General features: G+C 46.1%; 1 long non-coding RNA gene across 2 annotated transcripts; it reads left to right on the forward strand.

The window, feature by feature from the left end:
* Positions 1–663: 663 nt before the first annotated feature.
* Positions 664–20,209, forward strand: LOC137517703 (uncharacterized). Of its 2 annotated transcripts, none has more exons than XR_011020627.1 (3): positions 664–736; positions 6,860–6,960; positions 20,139–20,209. It is a non-coding gene; the product is annotated as an uncharacterized lncRNA (long non-coding RNA). The 2 variants fall into 2 exon arrangements; XR_011020628.1 differs by lacking the exon at positions 20,139–20,209 and adding an exon at positions 10,020–10,361.
* The last annotated feature ends 1,499 nt before the right edge of the window (positions 20,210–21,708 follow it).

The raw sequence follows: 21,708 nt of genomic DNA on the forward strand, positions 1-21,708 counted from the left end.
GACGTAAAGGAACAAAAAAGGTCGTACACTGCATGTTATACCTGTGTTGTGTCGCTTACAGTGAAGCATACAGGCAATGAAAAGTATGCTTCACTGTTAACACGTGTGTTTAGAGGTAACGCACATTATGCAGCATGTTACCATACTGCATCCCATTTTATTGCAGCACTGAACGTTGCTATAGGTTGTGCATTGCCGTGTAGCAAGCTGTGTTACAAAGCGACTGCTGTGCTGCTCCACATCACACTACTGTGAATGAGGCTTAATAGATTTTAGTTGAATTGAATCAAATCAAATGTCAATTCTATAACAACTAATTTTAATAGTGTATGGGAAGCCTTACTGACCCAATATTGCAATGTACAGAATTTGCTGTTTTACCGTGATGTAATCTATGATCATGTTTTGTATTAGGTAATTTTACTATGGTTTATAAGTAAATCAGCTGTTTTGTTTCACGTGGTTGATAGTAATGCTGGAATTTATGGTACACTGCAAAGGTCATGCTTACTGGAAGAACCGTTGCGGTTTGATTGTTTATGTAAACGGTTTTCACTTTTGATTCTACACTGTCAGCGCGCTGCCAGGCGGGTGACGTCACCGGGAAGGCGCTACTGCTAGGCAGACAGGCAGCTATAGGACTGAGCACGTGACTTGCCTGTCTAAAGTCGGACAGGCTGTGCGCAGTGCCAGTGACTGCAGAGAGAAGTCGTTTGCAGTCATGCATTTACCGCTGGTAATAAGGCTGACGTATAGGCTGTCACAGCTTGGGGAGGTGAAAGACACATGTGAAGGCATATGTCGCTTTTCTGGCTTCTGCTGCAGTTAGAGGGGGTTCCTAGCCATGCGCTGGTGGTAACGGTTCACATCAGCTGGCTGCAGACAGATGGATGGGACAGCTTTAGCCGTTGTTGTCCATAGCTGTAATGCAGTGTTCATTTCAATGCATAGCAGGCAAAAGCTTGCCACTCACTTCACGGAGTATAAATAGAAGCATGATGTAAGAGCTTTAGGTTGGTCTAGGCAGCACAGAAAACTATTATTATTAATATTATATAGAGCTGAAATTTTCCACAGCGCTGTACAGAGGATATTTTTGTCTTGTCACTTAACTGTCCCTCAGAGGGGCTCACAATCTAATTTCTACCATAGTCATATGTCTATGAATGTATTGTGTAGTGTATGGATCATAGTCTAGGGCCAATTTAAGGGGATGCCAATTAACTTATCTGTATGTTTTTGGTAACCACGCGTTTACCGAACTTATTTTTTGTGTTTCACAGTTTTTATTAATTTCCCTAGTCAATGGAGTAAAATTCAGTACAGGGGTTGGTGCTGTATGGTAGACGTGACCCATCAGGTAACCTCAGGGCTATTCCGCTAATGTGATAATAATTACGCCCACACTATTTGGCCAATTACAACACTTTAGGTGGTAGATGGTGCTGTGATTGGTGAACTGTTCCCAAGGAGGTTCCCCACTGGCTCACCTCAACCATACTAGCTTCATAAAGTTCTGGTGCAGTCTCTGCCAATTCCTATTCCTGTAGATCAAGCTGTCTATCATTAGCTCCCAAATCTGATTAGCCCTGTGCAAAAATATGGTTCAGCTCCTGCTAATTCTAGTTCCAGTAAATGGAAAAATATTGATTTAGACCGGTTATATAACGCCAGTCCTTTAGGGTCCAGACCCTCAGGGCTTATTCACAGTGGGACGTTGCGGAGCTGCGTTATAAACTCTTATAACGCAGCTTACCGCAATGCTAATCCTATTGATCATTTACCATAACTTATAGCGTTATGGCAATGCACTGCTGCAGTGCGTTACCTCTAAACGCACATGTTACCGGGTACAGGAGAAGAGCATACTGTTCATTGCCTGTATGCTTTACTGTACCTACTGTATGCAACGGGAACGCAGCGTTAATGTGCGAAACCACCTTTTTGTTTTTGCATTGCGTTGTAATGCTGCGTTGTGACATTAACGTTGCATTACAACGCACTGTCCCACTGTGAATAAGCCCTCCAACATTTTCTTTTGTATAGCTCTAAAGGATTGTGCACACTTCAGATTTGTGTTGCCCAGCAGGGATTGGGACATAATCCTTCTGGAAACATCTTGTGGGAGCATGAGGCAAGTGATGGATGTGCACCGCTGATCCAAATCTGATCATAAAGGCCCGTACCCACCACATGATTTTTCCGACGACCAGCAATTTTTTGAGCGACGAGTGGTCGTTTCTGCAATCTTGTGACGTGAGTACAGCGCGCGATCACGTGAACAACATTTAGCAATGCACACCGATAACGACCATCACAGCGGGTCGGATCTTTAAGATCTCCAACAACTCTGCGCAACGTACCGCAATTGCTTGACTTCCCGTTCGCACCCTTCATGTAATGTCATGATCATGAAGAGGTGGCGCTGAATGCTCGTCGTCAAGCGGACATTGCTGGGCCCGTCAGGTGCTGAGTACTCCGCTTTACATTACATTTTCTGTTCAGAAATTGTCCAAAATGTGTCATGTTTGTCATCAAGCGAAAGGGATTATTTGCACTGGGCAAGCACAAGTTCATGAATCACTCATGGTGTGTAAGTGCTTACTAAAACTTATGAGTATCCACTATTATCCCTCCCCCCACCCCAGTTCAGGTACCCTTTAAATCCCAAATTAAGCTTTGGAACCCAAGTCGAAAGCCTGATACACACATCCAATCTTGATTTGCCAATTTTACCACTTCCGTGTTGTAGGAGGTTCAACAAATTTCGAACAGGTCCAACAGATTGGGCTCTATTCTCAAAGAGGCCAAATCACCGCAAAATATTACCGCAAAATTACCGCCAGCGGTAATCTCCGCATTTTTTCTGCATTCACTAAAATTTTCCGCATGTGGTAAAAAGAGTGCGGAAACAGCAATTAAACGTGCGGTAAACATGCGGTAAAAAGGTTGCATGAAAAATAGTTTAAAATTTTTTTTCAAAGTCCACCAAGCATAGCACTTAAGCCTCCAGACATCATTAAAATCAATGGGATGCGAAATATATCACCTACTACTTGTAGGTGATAAAAAATCGGTAATTAACGCTGAAATAATGCGCCTGAAATATTTTGTGAATGTGTTTTTTTTTGGCGAAAATGCCGACTTTTGCAGAACTTTTTCCGCATTACTACCGCACATTTACCGCATGCGGAAATAACATGCGGAAAATTTTGAGAATTCCAACTTGACGGTATTTTTAGTGCAAACTTCCCGCATGTACTTTACCGCATGCGGAAAGTCTTTGAGAATAGAGCCCATTGTGTAGGTAATTTCTCATACTAGATGGAAGTGGGTCTGATTTATCAAAGCTGCAATAACTTGCGTTTCACAGCAATGCAGGAAAACCTCATGCACACTATTTACTTAGAAAAGCTAGTGGCCACATGATGCCACAGCGTTTTATTACTAAACAGTTGCCGGTGGCCATTATGAGCTGATATCTCACAGTGATCACCCCAAAATATAGCAACTTTTTATAGAAGAAATGTAAATAAAGACCACTGCAATCTAAAAAAAAACCTGCACTAATTACTAAATATATTTTAGCTGTGTTCTAACATAGCCCCTCCCTCGAGATATCAGCCAGCCCAGGGTTCAGCCATACAGGTGGACAGTTTGGCAGTAGCCAATGAAGATAAGATTCCCCCTGCAAAACCAAGCATTCTGCATGGCTTTGGACATGGGTAGGTGAGTCGCTTTGAAGGGAGAGATTGGTAGCAAACTCTCCACCCACCTGACAAACACCCTAGTCCCGATGTCAAGTGTATGCGGGGCCTTGTGTTCTATCTGGTGGCGACTTTTAGGCCCCGTTTCCACTTGTGTGCGGCATGCATCTTGCGAGACGCGATGCCGGCACAGCTGCTCGTGTCTCGCAGCCGAATCCCTCTAGCCGCGCGATGTTCGGCTATGGGATTTGGACAAGTTGCGCGATATTATGCTGCAGTGCCTCAGATTTTTCCTCAGCCATGGATTTGGATGCTCTGCATAGACTTCCATAAGTTACCAAATTCCATCCGAATTCATGGTTGAGGAATTGGCCGATTTTCGCACAAGTGGAAACTTAGCCTAAAGCTGCCACCACCCAAATAAATTAAGGGGTCTTTGGCAAGTCGGTTTAGCAAAATGCTGGCAGCATAATAATGTGGCAAGAAAAGGTTGAAAAATATACAGTATTTATAGGTTTGTTTAAAAATACATTTAAATAAGGAAACGCTGAACAGCTATTACTTACAGTGGGATGCGAAAGTTTGGGCAACCTTGTTAACTGTTATGATTTTTCTGTATAAAATCGTAGGTTGTTACGATAAAAAATGTCAGTTAAATATATCATATAGGAGACAAACGCTGTGATATTTGAGAAGTGAAATGAAGTTTATTGGATTTATAGAAAATGTGCAATAACCGTTTAAACAAAATTAGGCAGGTGCATAAATTTGAGCACCACAAAAAAGAAATGAAATCAATATTTAGTATATCCTGATTTTGCAGAAATTACTGCCTCTAAGCGCTTCCTATAGGTTCCAATGACAGTCTGGAGTCTGGTTGAAGGTATTTTGGACCATCCGTCTTTACAAAAGTAATCTATAGTTCATTCAGGTTTCATGGCTTCCGAGGATGGACAGCTCTCTTTAACTCACACCACAGATTTTCAATTATATTCAGGTCTGAGGTCTGAGATGGCCATTCCAGAACGTTGTACTTGTTCCTCTGCATGAATGCCTTAATGGATTTTGAGCAGTGTTTAGGGTCGTTGTCTTGTTGAAAGATCCAGCCCAGGCGCAGCTTCAGCTTTGTCACTGATTCCTGGATATTGGTCTCCAGAATCCGTTGATACTGAGTGGAATCCATGCGTCCCTCAACTTTGACAAGATTCCCAGTCCCTGCACTGGCCACACAGCCCCACAGCATGATGGAACCACCACCATATTTTACTGTAGGTTTCAGTGTTGTTTTTCCTCCATGCATAACGCCCCTCGTTATGCCCAAATAACTCAGTTTTAGTTTCATCAGTCCACAGCACCTTATTCCAAAATGAAGCTGGGTATGCAAACGTGCTGTAGCATACCTCAAGTGGCTCTGTTTGTGCTGTGGGTAGAGAAAAGGCTTCCTCTGCATCATTATCACATACAGCATCTCCTTGTGTAAAGTGCGCTGAATGGTTGAATGATGCACAATGTCTCCATCTGCAGCAAGATGATGTTGTAGGTCTTTGGTGCTGGTCTGTGGGTTCACTCTGATTGTTCTCACCATTGGTCACTTCTGTCTATCCGAGACTTTTCTTGGTCTGCCACTTCGAGCCTTAACTTGAACTGAGCCTGTGGTCTTCCATTTCCTCAATATGTTCTTAACTGTGGAAAAGAAAGCTTAAATCTCTGAGACCGCTTTCTGTATCCTTCCCCTAAACCATGATGGTGAACAATCTTTGTCTTCAGGTCATTTGAGAGTTGTTGTGAGACCCCCACATTGCTACTCTTCAGAGAAAATTAAGAGGAGGGAAACTTACAATCAACCCCCTTTAAATACTCTCTCATAATTGGATTAACCTGTGTATGTAGGTCAGAGGTCACTGAGCTTAGCAATCCAATTTGAGTTCCAGTAATTAGTTCTAAAGGTTTTGGAATCAATAAAATGACAACAGTTCCCAAATGTATGCACCTGCCTAATTTTATATAAACTATTATTGCACACTTTCTATAAATCCAATAAACTTCATTTCACTTCTCAAATATAACTGTGTGTGTCTCCTATATAATATATTTAACTGACATTTATCATAACAACCAACGATTTATACAGAAAAATCATGACGGTTAACAAGGTTGCCCAAACTTTCGCATCCCACAGTAAATACACTAGAACTAAAATCATACATAACCCTTGAGCAAATCAAGTTGGCATCCAACCATACAGTATATCTCGATATTCCAAGTGCATTACACAGAAAAATTTGCTTAACTGGTATATTCCACCTCCTGAGTATGTCTGGTATATTCCACCTCTGAGTATGTCTAACCTCCTGAATGCTGGAGAAATAGGATCATTGGCCCACATGTTATGGTTAGCCAGCATCTCGGAAAGCATATAACATCTAATCTCTGGGCTCCTTTCAATTTAACACCACAATTAGCTATTATACATGTGGGACTAGAAATAATACCCTTACAGTACCGTCTAGAAATCTCCCAACTGTTTTGTGCCACCAGACATCTGATTGTTTCATACTGGACTCTATAGAAACTTTTACCCCAACACAGGTCATTAGTCTAGCAGATGTGAATGTGAGTATGGAAAAAGGAGACCTTTTTACTTGGTGTCTAAAGGGCTCTGGTTAGCGGTTGTTGTAAACGTCTTACCTTTCTCAGAAATTTTGACAAGTTTACCAGAATCCATTGTCAAACTCTACTATCAGTTATGGAACTATGAAAGTAATGGTGGTAGTTCTCTTTGCAATTTATTAATAGTGTTATTACAATGTTCTTATATTCGTGATTTATATGATATACATGGCTCCAGTAATTGCATGTTTCTTCAAACAACCAGCGTGGAAGTCACTCCAATTGTTAATGGCTATAAGTGAATTTATTGTCAAATGGCTTTTTCATATTTTTTTTTTATAAACTGTTATATAACCTAGTTTCCAATAAAAAGAGTCAATGTTAAACCCAAAAAATACATAAGGAAATAAATAAAAATACACAAGGAATATAGTTTATATATGTGTATTGTGCCTATTTACATAATGGAGGAAAAAGCTATTTATAATGTAACTTTAGGTTTAGCTTCCATGGGAACTAGTTGGTTGTTGTATTTATTTCAGATGCTGTTGCTGGGGAAAGAAGACATTCTGACCAGCAACGACAAAGATGAATGCGGGATTGGTGGTTTTGAGATTGGTGGGCGTTAATAGGAGCCAGAAAGGTAAGGGCCAGCATTTTATAAACTTCTGACAGTTTTTATCAGGGCTGTGGAGTCGGTACAAAAATCCACCGACTCCGACTCCTCAGTTTAGGATTCCACCGACTCTGACTCCTCGACTCCGACTCCTCTAATTTACATATTACAATCTTGTTGATTGAAAGTATGTAACATGAGATTCGTATCTTAAAGGGATACTGTAGGGGGTCGGGGGAAAATTAGTTGAACTTACCCGGGGCTTCTAATGGTCCCCCGCAGACATCCTGTGCCCGCGCAGCCACTCACCGATGCTCTGGCCCCGCCTCCGGTTCACTTCTGGAATTTCAGACTTTAAAGTCTGAAAACCATTGCGCCTACGTTGCCGTGTCCTCGCTTCCCCTGATGTCACCAAGAGCGCACGGCACAGGCACAGACCATACTGGGCCTGCACAGTACGCTCTTGGTGACATCAGCGGGAGTGAGGACACGGCAGCGCAGGCGCAGTGGTTTTCAGACTTTAAAGTCTGAAATTTCAGAAGTGAACCAGAGGCGGGGCCGGAGCATTGGGGAGTGGCTGCGTGGGCACAGGATGTCTGTGGGGGACCATTGGAAGCCCCGGGTAAGTTCAACTCATTTTCCCCCGACCCCCCCCTACAGTATCCCTTTACCTGCCAATGCTTAGGAATTTTAAAAGACATCTGAAGTGAGAAGGATATGGAGACTGCCATATTTATTCCCTTTAGTCATAGACTAAAACTAGTCCTTGGTAAGAGTACTTGTAAAAGGTACAGGCCGGCCCGGAACAAAGAACATCTATCAGGCCCTAGGCAATGTAACTGTGGGTACATAGAAGAGTGATGTGCAGATACTCTGCAGGGGAATAAGGAAATTCTTCCTCTATTACGCATTCTTCATGCACAATCTGAACCAGGTTTATGGGTGATTGACAACACCTCTGTGTTCAATGTGCACAACAGTCTCAGTGGATTCCCTGCAGCTCTGTGGAGAGTGCATATGTAGAGTATAGTAATACTGTGTAACAAAGTAAACCTGAGACAGATGAAATTAAAGTTTTATACATACCTGGGGCTTCCTCCAGACCCCTCCTGGCCCCTTCAGGCTAATCAGTCCCTCGCTGTCCTCCTCCACCACCTGGATCTTCTGCTATGAGTCCAGGTACTTGAGCCAGTCTTGCTTAGTTTGTATGCACACACTCCGCCGCCGGGAGCGTACTACACCTGCGCACTATTGCGCAGGTGCAGAACACTCCTGGCTGTGGAAGCGGCATGCGGTCGGACTGCACTGACTGGCCTAATTACCGGGACTCATAGCAGAAGATCCAGGTGGTGGAGGTGGACAGCGAGGGACTAATTGGCCTGAAGGGGGCTGGAAGAAGCCCCAGGTATGTATAAAACTTTTCTTTTCAGCCGTCTCAGGTACCCTTTAATTCGTAGTCACCAAACCAAATTTTAACAACATATCAAATAATTTGATATCATGAGCAAAGAGTGCGTACATTTGCATAAATCAGCATCAACGCAGAATTATTTCCATCTCATTGACCATCTCTATTCGTGACACGGCTACACATCAGGCTTTATTCTTACAGCATAGATGTTATTTAGTGTATATGTTACGGCCAGAACCCGAAGTCTGGCCACTTCGGGTTCTGGCCGGTCAAATCTAGAAGTGGCCGGCTGATGCGGCCAATATCAGAAATAAACGTTTTTCCTCCGGACTTTGGCCGGCCAGAACGCGTTCTGGCTAAGTGTGGCCGGCCAAGTCCCGAACTGCCGCTCACCTCTCCCTCCCCTGATGCCGCTAGCCAGACCTCACATCAGGACGACCCGGACCGGAGAGGTAAAGAGAGGCAGAGCAGCGCCGCACACGCGACCCGCAAGACGCATACACTTCCATGCAGAGGTGACGTCATTGCTCACTTCCGCATGTGAAGTGTATGGGTCAGGGCGGGTAGTGTGCGCGCTGCTCAGCTCCTCTCCGCCGCTCTGATCTGGGGTCTGGAAATAGCGCAGGCTGCCCCCCTCCAGTCATGCAAAGCAGCCTGAAAAGCCCCCACAGCCATGCAAAACTACCCCAGCAAGGCACAGTTCCCAGCAAAACGCCCAGCATTTACCCCCAGCCATGCAAAACGGCCAGCAGACCCCCCCCAGCCATGCAAAATGGCCAGCACATCCCCCCCCCCTCCCAGTCATGCAAAACCCAGCAAATACCCCCCCCCCCCCTCAGCCATACAAAGCGCCCAGCAAATCCCTCCCCCCAGCCATGCAAAGCAGCCAGAAAAGCCCCCACCCCCCACAGCCATGCAAAACTACCCCAGCAATGCACAGTGCCCAGCAAAGCCCCCCCTGGCCATGCAAAGGGCCCAGCATATCAAACCCCAGCCATGCAAAAACCCAGCAAATTCCCTCCCCCCCCCCCCCACAGCCATGCAAAGCGCCCAGCAAATCCTTCCCCCCAGCCATGCAAAGCGCCCAGCAAAGGCCCCCCCTCCCCCCCTCCAACCACGCATAGCACCCACCTGATTGCCACAGCAGAGCAGCTAATTTAAAAGCACAGGATGTTAACAATATGCCTGCTCCCAAGAAAGCAGGATGTATACACACTGCAGATTTATTGCAGGATTTGTATCAGCTGTAACTAACAAATAGAAAGAAGTTTCCGAGTGCCATTCATGTTTCTGGACAGGACCCGGGATGTTCTGGGATTTTTGCATTTTGGACTTTGGCCGACTGACTTTGGCCAGTTCTAGAACTGGCCGGCCAATGTCAGAAATTCCCAGCATTTTGGACTTTGGCCGACGTCAAATCGGCCAGTTCTAGAAACGGCCGGCCAATTCTAGAATTGGCCGATTTCTGGTTTTGGCCGTAACCTATATAAGAAATTCCTGTGTACACATCTTATATACTGTACAGTCACAATCAGATATGTATATCTGACTTAAAAATACGGGGACTGCTTTATTGAAGCAGCACAAGTAACTCATTACTGTATATATAAATTATTTATGATAACTATTATCTGAGAAATAGAATATTTTATCATATTTTCTATTTTAATTACAGTTTAAATTCATTAGGAGTCGGAATCGGTGCATTTTTTCCAGACTCCGACTCCAGGCACCCAAAATTGCTCCGACTCCACGACTCAGACGAGCTATGGACCCCCACCCTTACTTCCCAGTAAACGTGGATTATGTTGGGTGGACAAGTTGACATGTTTACAAATTTGTACTTTATGAATGTGTTTGCCATCTGCAATCTCCTGACAGATTTGTGGACTACCAAATAACAGGCTGGCACCCCTCCAATCTGCACTGTCTCATTTTATCTTTCTTCTCGCTCCTTCTCTGCTGCTCCTCTCATTGACTGCCAATTAACCAGAGGATCCATTTCAAACTCGTAACCCTAAAGGCCTGTTTCCACTAGTGCGGAAATCAGGCCGAATCGCAGAGTTAGCCCGCAGGCAAATCACGCTGGGAAACTCTGCCATAGGGAATAATGTAGCAGCCGTCCGAATCGCTTTCCATAGCAATTGGCCGACATTGCAGCATTTGTCCGCGTGAATGGCAGTGAATCCCATAGCCGTGCATGGCACAGCTTCCGGGATTCGGCTGCGTACTCGCACAACAGGAAGTGCCGTCGCGCGTCTCATAGGATGTGCATCGGCTAGTGGAAATGGGCCCTAACTTACAAAGTGCTTCACAAACTCTCTCGCTTTTACATGTCCTCACTAGTTTCCGGATACCACCCCAACCGCAATGTCCGCTCTCCATTAAACCTTCTTCATCACTCTCCAACCTTTAACATTTTTAAGTGCTCCATCAAAACTCACTTTTTTCCAACAAGCATATGCTCTTAGACCAGGGGTCTGCAACCTTTAAGACATAAAGAGGTACTTGGACCCGTTTCCGAAAAGAGAAAAAAACTGGGAGCCGCAAAACCATTATAAAACAAATCGTTAGCAGATATGACCCCCATATGCACAATTTGTTAGCAGATATGACCCCCATATGCACAATTCGTTAGCAGATATGACCCCCATATGCACAATTTGTTAGCAGATATGACCCCCATATGCACAAATCGTTAGATATGACCCCCATATGCACAAATCGTTAGCAGATATGACCCCCATATGCACAATCCTTCAGCAGACCCCCATATGCACAATCCTTCAGCAGATATGACCCCCATATGCACGAATCGTTAGCAGATATGACCCCCATATGCACAAATCGTTAGCAGATATGACCCCCATATGCACAAATCTTTAGCAGATATGACCCCCATATGCACAATCCTTCAGCAGATATGACCCCCATATGCACAAATCGTTAGCAGATATGACCCCCATATGCACAATCCTTCAGCAGATATGACCCCCATATGCACAAATCGTTAGCAGATATGACCCCCATATGCACAAATCGTTAGCAGATATGACCCCCATATGCACAAATCGTTAGCAGATATGACCCCCATATGCACAAATCGTTAGCAGATATGACCCCCATATGCACAAATCGTTAGCAGATATGACCCCCATATGCACAAATCGTTAGCAGATATGACCCCCATATGCACAAATCGTTAGCAGATATGACCCCCATATGCACAATCCTTCAGCAGACCCCCATATGCACAATCCTTCAGCAGATCTGAAAAGAAAAACCCATTTACTCACCTAGTCAGAAGACCTCCTCCGGTCCCGACCTTGTGGCGCGCAACTCCCACGATCCTCTTCCTACGTCACGTCCTGCCTGCATTACACTGCAGGGATACGGGAAAATGGCCGCCCGAAGCCCTGCACTGCACTGGTCCGGCGGCCTCTCTGATAGGCTGCTGGCCAGCGACAGCACACATCACACGCGCGCCGCAGCCACTGACACCGGAGCCGCGGCGAAGGTGAAAAAGAGCCGCATGCGGCTCCGGAGCCGCGGGTTGCCGACCACTGTCTTAGACCATACCCCTTCAACCTCTGGCCACATTGTGCTATACTAAATATAACCTAAAACACTGCTTCTAGGTATACATTTTGTATATTACCCCACCTCTAGTTTCCTCCCTATTCCTTCGAGCAGGGTTCTCTTAAGGCCCATACCCACTCCGTGATTTTCTGGATAATTTTTCTGACGACCAGCAATTTATTTATTTTTCAGTTTCAAAAGTTTTATTGAAAATTTTTTTGAAATACAGACAAGCTTTGGAAAAAGCCCTTAATAAAGGGCTAAAACAGAAAAAAACAATAGTATAACAGGTATAATAACGTACATATTGGAATGGTAAGAAAAAGTAGCAGGTCACAGGTGTTCAGGAAGCACATAGCATCCGCTTGAGCAAGTATACAAATACATTAGATAAGTAGTAGCCAGTATAGGGAGTACTTTAAAATGATAGGGCACATGAGCGTAAACCCAGGGAAGATGCGCATGAAAGCCAAGGCTGCCACGTTCTGGGAAAGGATTCAGTAGAGTCATTAACTATAGCTAGTAAACGTTCAGATATTACTATATCCATAATAATGTGATCTGTAAGATCCAGAGAGAGGCTAGGTTGTAACTATTGCCGTGCAATGTGGAGACCTGGCGATATGCTGCGAGAGCCTGTGCTGCAGGTATTTCCTAATTTCTGCAATATTGCAACGTGGGCGCAGGCGCAGGATCACGCGAACGATGTTTAGCGAAGCACCCTGAGGCCTCTTGAACACTGCAAGTGATTCAGATTCCGCTTTTTAATCAGTTTTTACATCCGATTCCGATTTGCAGTTTGCTCCCTGCACACTGCAAATCGGAATCTGAATCTGATGTAAAAACTGATTAAAAAGCGGAATCTGAATCGGAATCCCTTGCAGTGTGCAAGAGGCCTGATAATGATCGTCAAGGCAGATCAGTGTACCAAAGCTGAAATAAATAAATAAATGTATACATACCTGGGGCTTCCTCCTCCAGCTTCATGTGTTTGGATCGCTCCCACGTCGCCGTCCTCCGCTGCCAGTCACGTCAGTCAGAGCCAGTCTACGCAGGAGAAGTGCGCCCTCTACGTATCTCCAGCAGCTGCTGGAGATATACGCAAACAGCACACGTCTCTTAAAGAGAACCCGAGGTGGGATTTAATTATATTAGTGGGGCACAGAGGCTGGTTGTGCACACTATCACCAGCCTCTGTTGCCCTATGGTGTGCCGCCAGGACCCCCTTGCGGTCGCCAGCACAATGTTTACCTATGTGTGTCTGTCAGCGCCGCTCCCCCGCCTCCTCTGTATCGGCGCTACCCGCCCGTGTCCCTTCGTTCCAATCAGCGGGAGGGAAGGGACGCGGGCGTGTAGCGCCGATACAGAGGAGGCGGGGGAGCGGTGCTAACAGACACAGCATAGGTAAACATTGTGCTGGCGACACGCTGCATGTCGCTAGCACGGCGGAGGGGACAGCAGATCGCAGGGGGGTCCTGGGGCACACCATAGGGCAACAGAGGCTGGTGATAGTGTGCACAACTAGCCTCTGTGCCCCACTAATATAATTAAATCCCACCTCGGGTTCTCTTTAAGTTGGACTGGCTCCGACTGACAGAAGTTACGGTAGCCGTTCCCAAAGCTGCAAGCAGCAGAGGATGGCTGCATGGGAGAGATCCGAGTGGTTGGGGCTGGAGGAAGCCCCAGGTATGTATAAAGCTTTTTATTTATTTCATCTCTGAGTCACTCCAAAGGACTCATGAGGCGGAATACTAAAAAAAAAAAAAAAAATTAAATACCTGCATGAAATTTGAATGCACAGAAGACGCCATCCGCGCCGTTCCACCAGGTCCCCGCTGCTCAATGTCCGCCCGGGCCGGCTCCCGACCCCACAGCCTGGATCGGGCCCTCCTGCCTCCACTAAAATGGCCGCCGGAGCTGGCCGCAGCTGCACAGTCCGCATGGACACGAGTGCTGCTGCGCAGCTCTAGGGCCTGCCCCCTGATCCACGCTAAAGGCTGCCTCCTGTAGCGTTGATCGGGGAGGGGGGGGGGGGGGGGGGAGGCCCTAGAATTGCGCAGCCGCACTCGCGTCTATGCGGACTGCGCAGCCGTGGCCAGCTCCCGCTGCCATTTTAGTGGAGACAGGAAAGCCCGACCCCGGCTGTGGGGTCAGGAGCCGGCCCGGGGGGACAGTGAGCAGTTTGACTTCCTATTTGCGCCCATTATGTGGCTTCGCTGGTACCCACTGGCTGGAATATGGATCGTGCACCTCCATTACTGTGCGTCCATGCTATGCATTTGAGTGAAGTTAACTTGCCTAATCTCCATGCTCCCATCCAGTGACTGACTAGCATTACCTTGTACTCATACTGTGCTGCATGATCTGGTTTTTCTTGTATTCCTGTATTGTCATATTGCTGTATGTCACCCCTAAATATTGTCTGTAACCTAAACTAATGTCCAGCACTGCGTAATATGTTGGCGCTTTATAAATACAATAAATAATATAATATACTCTTTGGCGTCTTGGAATTTGTTATACATTTTGTTCATAATGTTTCATTTGTCATTGTAATTACTATGGCTACGTTTCGAAGGACGCAATGCCGACACTTGTGCAATGCGGGAACGCATCGGAATCCCTCTAGCTGTGCCATAGATGGATGCGTTATGTAATATTATGCTGCCAACAGTTTTTTTCCTCACACAGGAATTCAGATGAAAAATCGCATCACAATTTGTGTGCAGGAAATTGTATGGGAATTGCATATGTAGAAAGCCGGCCTAGGTCTACCATTTCTGTATAATGTACCAATGTCTATATTTTGTGCAGGGCAGGTTCTAGGTTATAGAGCTCACAGGGTGGAGATGCATAAATTGTGCCCCCTTCCCCATAGACTTGGGCACACTTTTTCAATGCAGTAGCCAGAGGTGCCCCCCCTAGTGTTAGGTAGCCCCCAATAAAATTAGCCAGATGCCCCAAGTTTTAGCTAGCCAGATGTAGCCCCCAATATAGGTCACCAGAGCAGACCCTGGTATTCATTAGCCAGATGCAGCCCCCAAGCATAGGTAGCCACAGGAGACCCCAAAATTAGCTACCGGTCAGTCGAGGACGCCATTAACGTAAGCCTAGCATACATCACGGAACACCTAGACAGGCCGAACTCTTACGCTAGGATCCTGTTCTTGGACTTTAATTCCGCTTTCAATACCATCTGTCCAGACATCGTGCTGGACAATCTCGTGCAATTAGGAGTTGATATCTCCCTCTGCAGGTGGGTCAGGGACTTCCTCTCAAACAGAACGCAGAGGGTGAAGCTCGGCAACTGCTTCTCCAGCGAGAGAACCACCAACATGGGAGCTCCGCAAGGGTGTGTACTGTCCCCGCTCCTGTTCTCCCTGTACACCAACAACTGTACCTCAACCTCCGACTCTGTCTCTGTCAAGGTCATCAAATTTGCGGATGACACAACAATCATTGGTCTTATCAGCAGCAATGGAGAGCTTGCCTACCGCAGCAAAATTGAGAGGATCTGCAGCTGGTGCAGGGGAAATAACCTCAACATGGCAAAGACTGTAGAACTGATCGTAGACTTCAGGAGACACTCCTCCACCCTCCACCCAGTCCTAATTGGGGAGACCACAGTCTCCAGCAGGGCCGGGCCGAGGCATAGGCTGGAGAGGCTCCAGCCTCAGGGCGCAGTGTAGGAGGGGGCGCAGAATTCATTCAGCTGTCATTCCTAATTGTGTTTGAAGCAGAAAGAAAATAATAAATGGGATACATAGCAGTGACTGCAACCCAGATAACTAGATATTAAGGTGTTGGGGAGGTTGTGGGCCCTGTGGCCCTCTTAGTCTAATAGCAATCAGTGTGTGACAGCTGGGGTGGGAGGGATGGAGGGGCGCATTTATGTGTCTCAGCCTTGGGTGCTGGAGGACCTTGTCCCTGCTCTGGTCTCCAGGGTGCCGAGTGCTCGATTCCTGGGCACAACTCTTACTAGCAATCTTAGATGGGGGAGAACACTATCAAAATTCAAAAGAAGGCACAGCAGATATTATTCTTTCTGCGACACCTGAAAAAATTTGGTATCCCAAAGAAGCTGCTCATCAGCTTCTACACTGCCACCGTGGAATCCATCCTCTGCTCCTCCATCATCATCTGGTATGCAGGAGCAACGGTAGTGACAAATACAAACTCCAGAGAATAATTCATGCTGCGGAAAAGACCATAGGTTCACCCTTGCCACCTTTTGATCTCCTCCACAATGCCAGACTAGGGAAGAGGGCCAAAGGGATCTCTCTTGACCCCTCCCATCCAGGCAATCGCTTCTTTGAGCTCCTCCCGTTGAGTCGCCGGTTCAGAGCAATTGCCTCCAGGACCACCAGGCGCAAGTGCACTTTCTTTCCCCAGGCAGTCCTCCTACTGAACTCTAACTCCTGCCAGGCCGCAACACTCTAGCCCTTGAGAAGCAAATCTGCAACCGGCACCTGGGCCCATATGCAATTCACTTTTCACTTGAGTTTTCTCCTAGAAGATAATTTTTCATCTTCATTTTAACCACTTAACGACCACCTAACGCCGATAGGCGGCGGCTGGTAGTAAGTGGTTTTACATGGAACCGTTCCATGTCAGTTCACGGAGGGTGTCTCCGTGAACAGTCTGCGAGCCGCCGATCGTGGCTCGCAGGCTAAATGTAAACACACGGGGAAGAAATCCGTAAAGGAGATCGGCGATCCCGGCCTCTGATTGGCCAGGGATCGCCGGCATCTGATAGGCTGAAGCCTATCCTAGATGGCGCAGGACGGATATCCGTCCTGCGCAGCCCATAGCCTGCGGGAGAAGCAGAGAGGGCGGAAATCGCTGCGGAGGGGGGCTTTGAGGAGACCAGGAGACTATTGGGCCTGGCACACACCATGCAATTTTCTGTCAGATCATCGGGTCAAATTTATAATTTCCAACAGGTTCAATCAGGTTTCCAATTGTTTTTTCCGATCACTTGTTAAAAATCAATCGGAAACCTGGTCTTACCTGTTACAAATTATCGATTCTATGAGTCAGTGTGATAGGAACTTGCAGTGTGTACCAGGCATTAGAATCCTGCCAGCTTTCAGTAAACTCCTCAGGAGGGCATATTGTTCAGCTGTGACGTTAGAGCTGTCAGGAGCAGTATGTTTATTGTGCTCTTATTTACGTTTAAACAAATGTAATATTCTCCTTTATAATTAACAATATATATTTGATGTAACAAAACCAGTACGAGGAGCTGAGGCAGTTAAGATGAAGTCTGTCTTTGTCTTCAGAGAAGTGATCCTGGTGTTGTGCAGGCTGGAGTCACAGCAGTTTTGTTTGACTTGTGTTCAGTTTATTGTCAGGAAGGCTGAGCGGAATCACAATGATGTATTACAAGTGGGCGTGGCCAGGCTCTGGCACGCTGGGAGGGCTGTATTGTATACATTGTTTAGCTGGCAGCGTGTTGACAGACCGCCTCCTGCTATATTTTCTTTACTCCTAAACTAGTTTCTCCTCCAATCAGGCTGACACAATGAGAACTGTCTCCTTTGTGACAGGGAGGACGCTGATAGTGGAGGGAGGAGACTTGAGTTCACTCTGCCAGTTGGTGAAGTCATTCTGTAAAATCTGTAGGTCAGAGAGAGATGTGATGGAAGACGTGGCCGTATGGCTTGTATCTGAGTGTCGCTGCGCTCACATTTGTGTGCTCCGGGGATTGGTGGCTCATATCCGGCCTCATGGAGGGGGCTAGACTCACTCAGCCTGAGTCACTCAACCTCCTGGCCGGGGGAGGGAAGACCTGATTTTGCCTGGTTCCCGCCTCCTCCTCCCCCACTCATTACTGCTCACTGGCAGCTGAAAAACAGAAACTGCTTTTGTTCAACCGCCAAGCTGCAGCTTGCAAGGGTTGTAAAACTGAGACATTCCTCCCCGGCAGCCCCCCTCTCCCCCCTCTGTTCTTTCACCTATCTCCCTCCTAAAATGGGAAGCACAGCCTGCGCCAGTCACTGTCAGCTCTCCCGTTCTGAGAACACGAGGGGAATACTTTTTTTTTTTTTTAATCATACTTTACATAGGACTAGGAGTAAAGTTGCATGAACTTTACGGGCACAGCGGGCCATTGTAATGATAAGCATTTACTGCATGACATATCACAGGCAGGCTGACGCTGGTGGTGTGCAGTACACTAACCAGGAATTTACAGCAAGGTTGAGTATTTTAGACATGTGTGGCAGGAAGTTTTGCATCACAGTGATAGTTGATACCATTTATTAGCTAACTTCAAAGAAAGAGAGTAAACGTTTGACTAATAAGCATCCTTCAGGGCTCGCTCACACTAGGGGCGGTTTTGACATTTTTTAAGCGCTGGCAATTTTCAAAATCGCCCTGAAAGCTCTTGTGCAATGATTCTTTATGAGAAAGTTCACATCTGAGCGGTTCGTTTCCGACCACTCAGAAAAACGGTGCATGGGCCATTTTTGAGGCGATTCCGCCTCATTGGAAGGTATAGGAAAACGCAAAACACTCCCAAATTTGATTTGTGCAGCGATTGCGTGAGCGTTTTTAATAAATAATACATTGTATTTATTCTTTTCCAGATCAAAGAGTTCACTCACTGACGTCAGGTAGTGAAAAAACGCAATCGCTCTGCAAAAGTGCTTAGAAAAGCACTTAACAAAAAGTCCCAACGCACATAAATCGGAAACAAACGGCCACGCGAGCGGAACGCAATGGGAACAAGGCTTTAGACTCTATTCCTGTAGGCAGGGAGCTTGGCGTCAGCACAATAAATTATACCGTAGGTAGTGTTTGACAAGTGAATCTACATTGACTTGTGGCTCCTGTGAATAAATTGTCAATAACACTTTAATACCAGAAATTAATTTAACTGCATGTAAAGTACACACCAGTAAAACAAGATGAGAAAAGCCAGGAGTTCATCTAAATGATTAAATGAATACTGTATGAAATAATAATTGTTCTACATGACTAGTAGTAGGCAGAATATAAGCAAAATGTACAGCTTGTTTCACAACATACTTTATAAAAAAAAAAATCAGCAAGAAATGTGGGCAAAAAAGGTAGTGTTGGGGGTTTCACAGTTTATTTTAGTAGTTAGTGGTAAAGGTGCCCATACATTGGCAGATGGGGCAGCAGATTCGATCATCAGATAGATCCCTCTCTGATTAGAGAGAGACCAATTGCTGCCACACATCCACACACAGGGCAGAAGTGGGGAATTGGCCCTAAAGTCTTGATGACAAGTCAAATTACCCTTGTAGCAACAATAACCTTTAGTATTATTATTAGTATTTATATAGTGCCAACATATTACGCAGTGCTGTACAGTGTATATGTTACGGCCAGAACCCGAAGTTTGGCCACTTCTAGTTCTGGCCGGCCACTTCGGGTTCTGGCCGGCCATTGTGCGAAGTGGCCACTGCGCTGCGGCCAATGTGAGGAATGGAATGAATCCTGTAACATTCATGTATCTTCTGACCGCAGCGCAGCGGCCAAACGTATCGCAACTTAGTTATTTTAATGAAATTAAGCCGGCGGCAATGAAACAGATGAAGCCGCCGGCTTTTTCTCTGCCTCTCTCTCTCTCCTTCCTCTCCCCGCCTCTCTCTCCTTCTCTTATTATGGGCAGCACTCGTGTCCCCCCTTCAGAGTCGTTCGTCGCGCCAGGGAGAGCAGAGCGGGGAGGCTGCAGACATCGCTTCTGCCAGCACCCCGCTCTGCAGGAACGGCAGGCTTCCCTGGTGCGACGAACGACTCTGGAGGGGGACACGTAGTGCTGCCCATAATAAGAGAAGGAGAGAGAGGCGGGGGGGAGGAGAGAGAAAGAGGCAGAGAAAAAGCCGCCGGCTTAATTTCATTAAAATAACTAAGTTGCGATAGGTTTGGCCGCTGCGCTGGGGCCAGAATATACATGAATGTTACAGGATTCATTCCATTCCTCACATTGGCCGCAGTGCAGCGGCCACTTCGCACATTGGCCGGCCAGAACCCGAAGTGGCCGGCCAGAACTAGAAGTGGCCAAACTTCGGGTTCTGGCCGTAACATATATATATAACTTGTCACTAACTGTCCCTCAAAGGAGCTCACAATCTAATCCCTACCATTGCCATATGTCTATATTATGTAGTGTAAGTACTGTAGTCTAGGGCCAATTTTTTAGGGGAGCCAATTAACTTATCCGTATGTTTTTGGAATGTGGGAGGAAACCGGAGTGCCCGGAGGAAACCCACGCAGACACGGAGAGAACATACAAACTCTTTGCAGATAGTGCCCTGGCTGGGAGTCGAACCAGGGACCCAGTGCTGCAAGGCAAGAGAGCTAACCACTACGCCACCGTGCTGCCCACATACACTGTTAGTTTTAATAAATGAAGCTGGTAGATTAAATTAAGCTGGCACATAAATGAATGCGTTGATTTTTACTATGATCAATTCTGCAGGTTATCTGCTGCAACAAGCTGCATCGATTGTAACTTTGATCGCTTTGTGGAAAAAAAATCAATCAAAATTACGATCGGCCCTAGGCCACTACATTTCGGTTGATGTGGATTGACGGCCCATAGTGTTGCACTGTGTCGAATAGCGCAACACTGGAGTTCCATAGATTTTCAGTAGATTTAATGGTGAAATCTATTGGAAATCTGTGTGCAGTTGTATGGGAGGGATTGTTCCCTCTCTGATTAGATTCAGATCAGAGGAAATAATGATCCGTTTGGCACATTTGGCAGAAATCTATGCGTGTAAAGCCATCTTTACATGGCCACCTTTATGTGGAATAATAAAAAAAATATGAAGGCTGGCTATTGATATTCAGTTGTTTTATCAAACAAACATTGATCCATGGCGGGATCTGCCCGGAATGTGATCTAATATTGCCTGGTGCAAGGTGGGAGACCAGGGAAACTATCAATTTCATGGAGATATGGATCACTTCCTTGACCGAATAGTGTGCAGCTTTATGCCTATTTTCCACCGATGTCTGAACTGCTTATTTAGGGCCTGAGCCCACTAATGCAGTTGTGCGCAGTTGTGTCCGCTTTTCAGCATCTGTAAGGCCTCGTTCACATCAGGGCCGTTTCTGTGCGCTTTTTACAGCGCACTGCCCTGTGCGATCAGCAAGGTATTTACTTTCCCATGTAACTAAATGTAGCTGGTTCACATCTATGCGCTGCGCTGAGCAGCGTTACAGAAACGTAGGGTTGCATGCATTTCTGTGCGTTGAGCTGGAAAGCGCACATCAATGCAAGAGAATGGGCGCACTTTTTTAGCGCATAGAAGCGCATAGAGGCGCATGCGTTTTTACCCCTAATTGGAGAAAAAAATACATTTACATACAAAAACAAAGTTTTATCGACAACTGCTGCTGGTACAACAAGCAAAACGTGCTTTAAAGAAGCGCAACGCACAGAAACGCACAATAAAGCACGCACAAGCGCATGCGTTTTTTACCACGCGCTTTCACACGTTTTTCAGCGCAGCAGATGTGAACGAGGCCTAACATAGGTGTGTTGCTAAAAAGTGGACACAACTGCACACAACTGGGTTAGTGGGCTCAGGCCCTTATTGAGCAGTTCAGTGTCCTCTTTGCCGCTCACGACTGCTATTCGGGTGCAGTTTAAATGCAACTGAATGGCAGCGGTTGTAACACCACGTGTGTCAAGTGTTGACATGCTGTGGCGTTACCATGTGGCATAAAACCGCCTCATGTCGCATCTAAGCATGGCAAATGCTATACTCAGATGCAAATGTATGGGGAAGGGGGGGGGGGGGGGC

This window comes from Hyperolius riggenbachi, chromosome 5 (assembly GCF_040937935.1).
Source record: "Hyperolius riggenbachi isolate aHypRig1 chromosome 5, aHypRig1.pri, whole genome shotgun sequence".
Classification (NCBI taxonomy): domain Eukaryota; kingdom Metazoa; phylum Chordata; class Amphibia; order Anura; family Hyperoliidae; genus Hyperolius; species Hyperolius riggenbachi.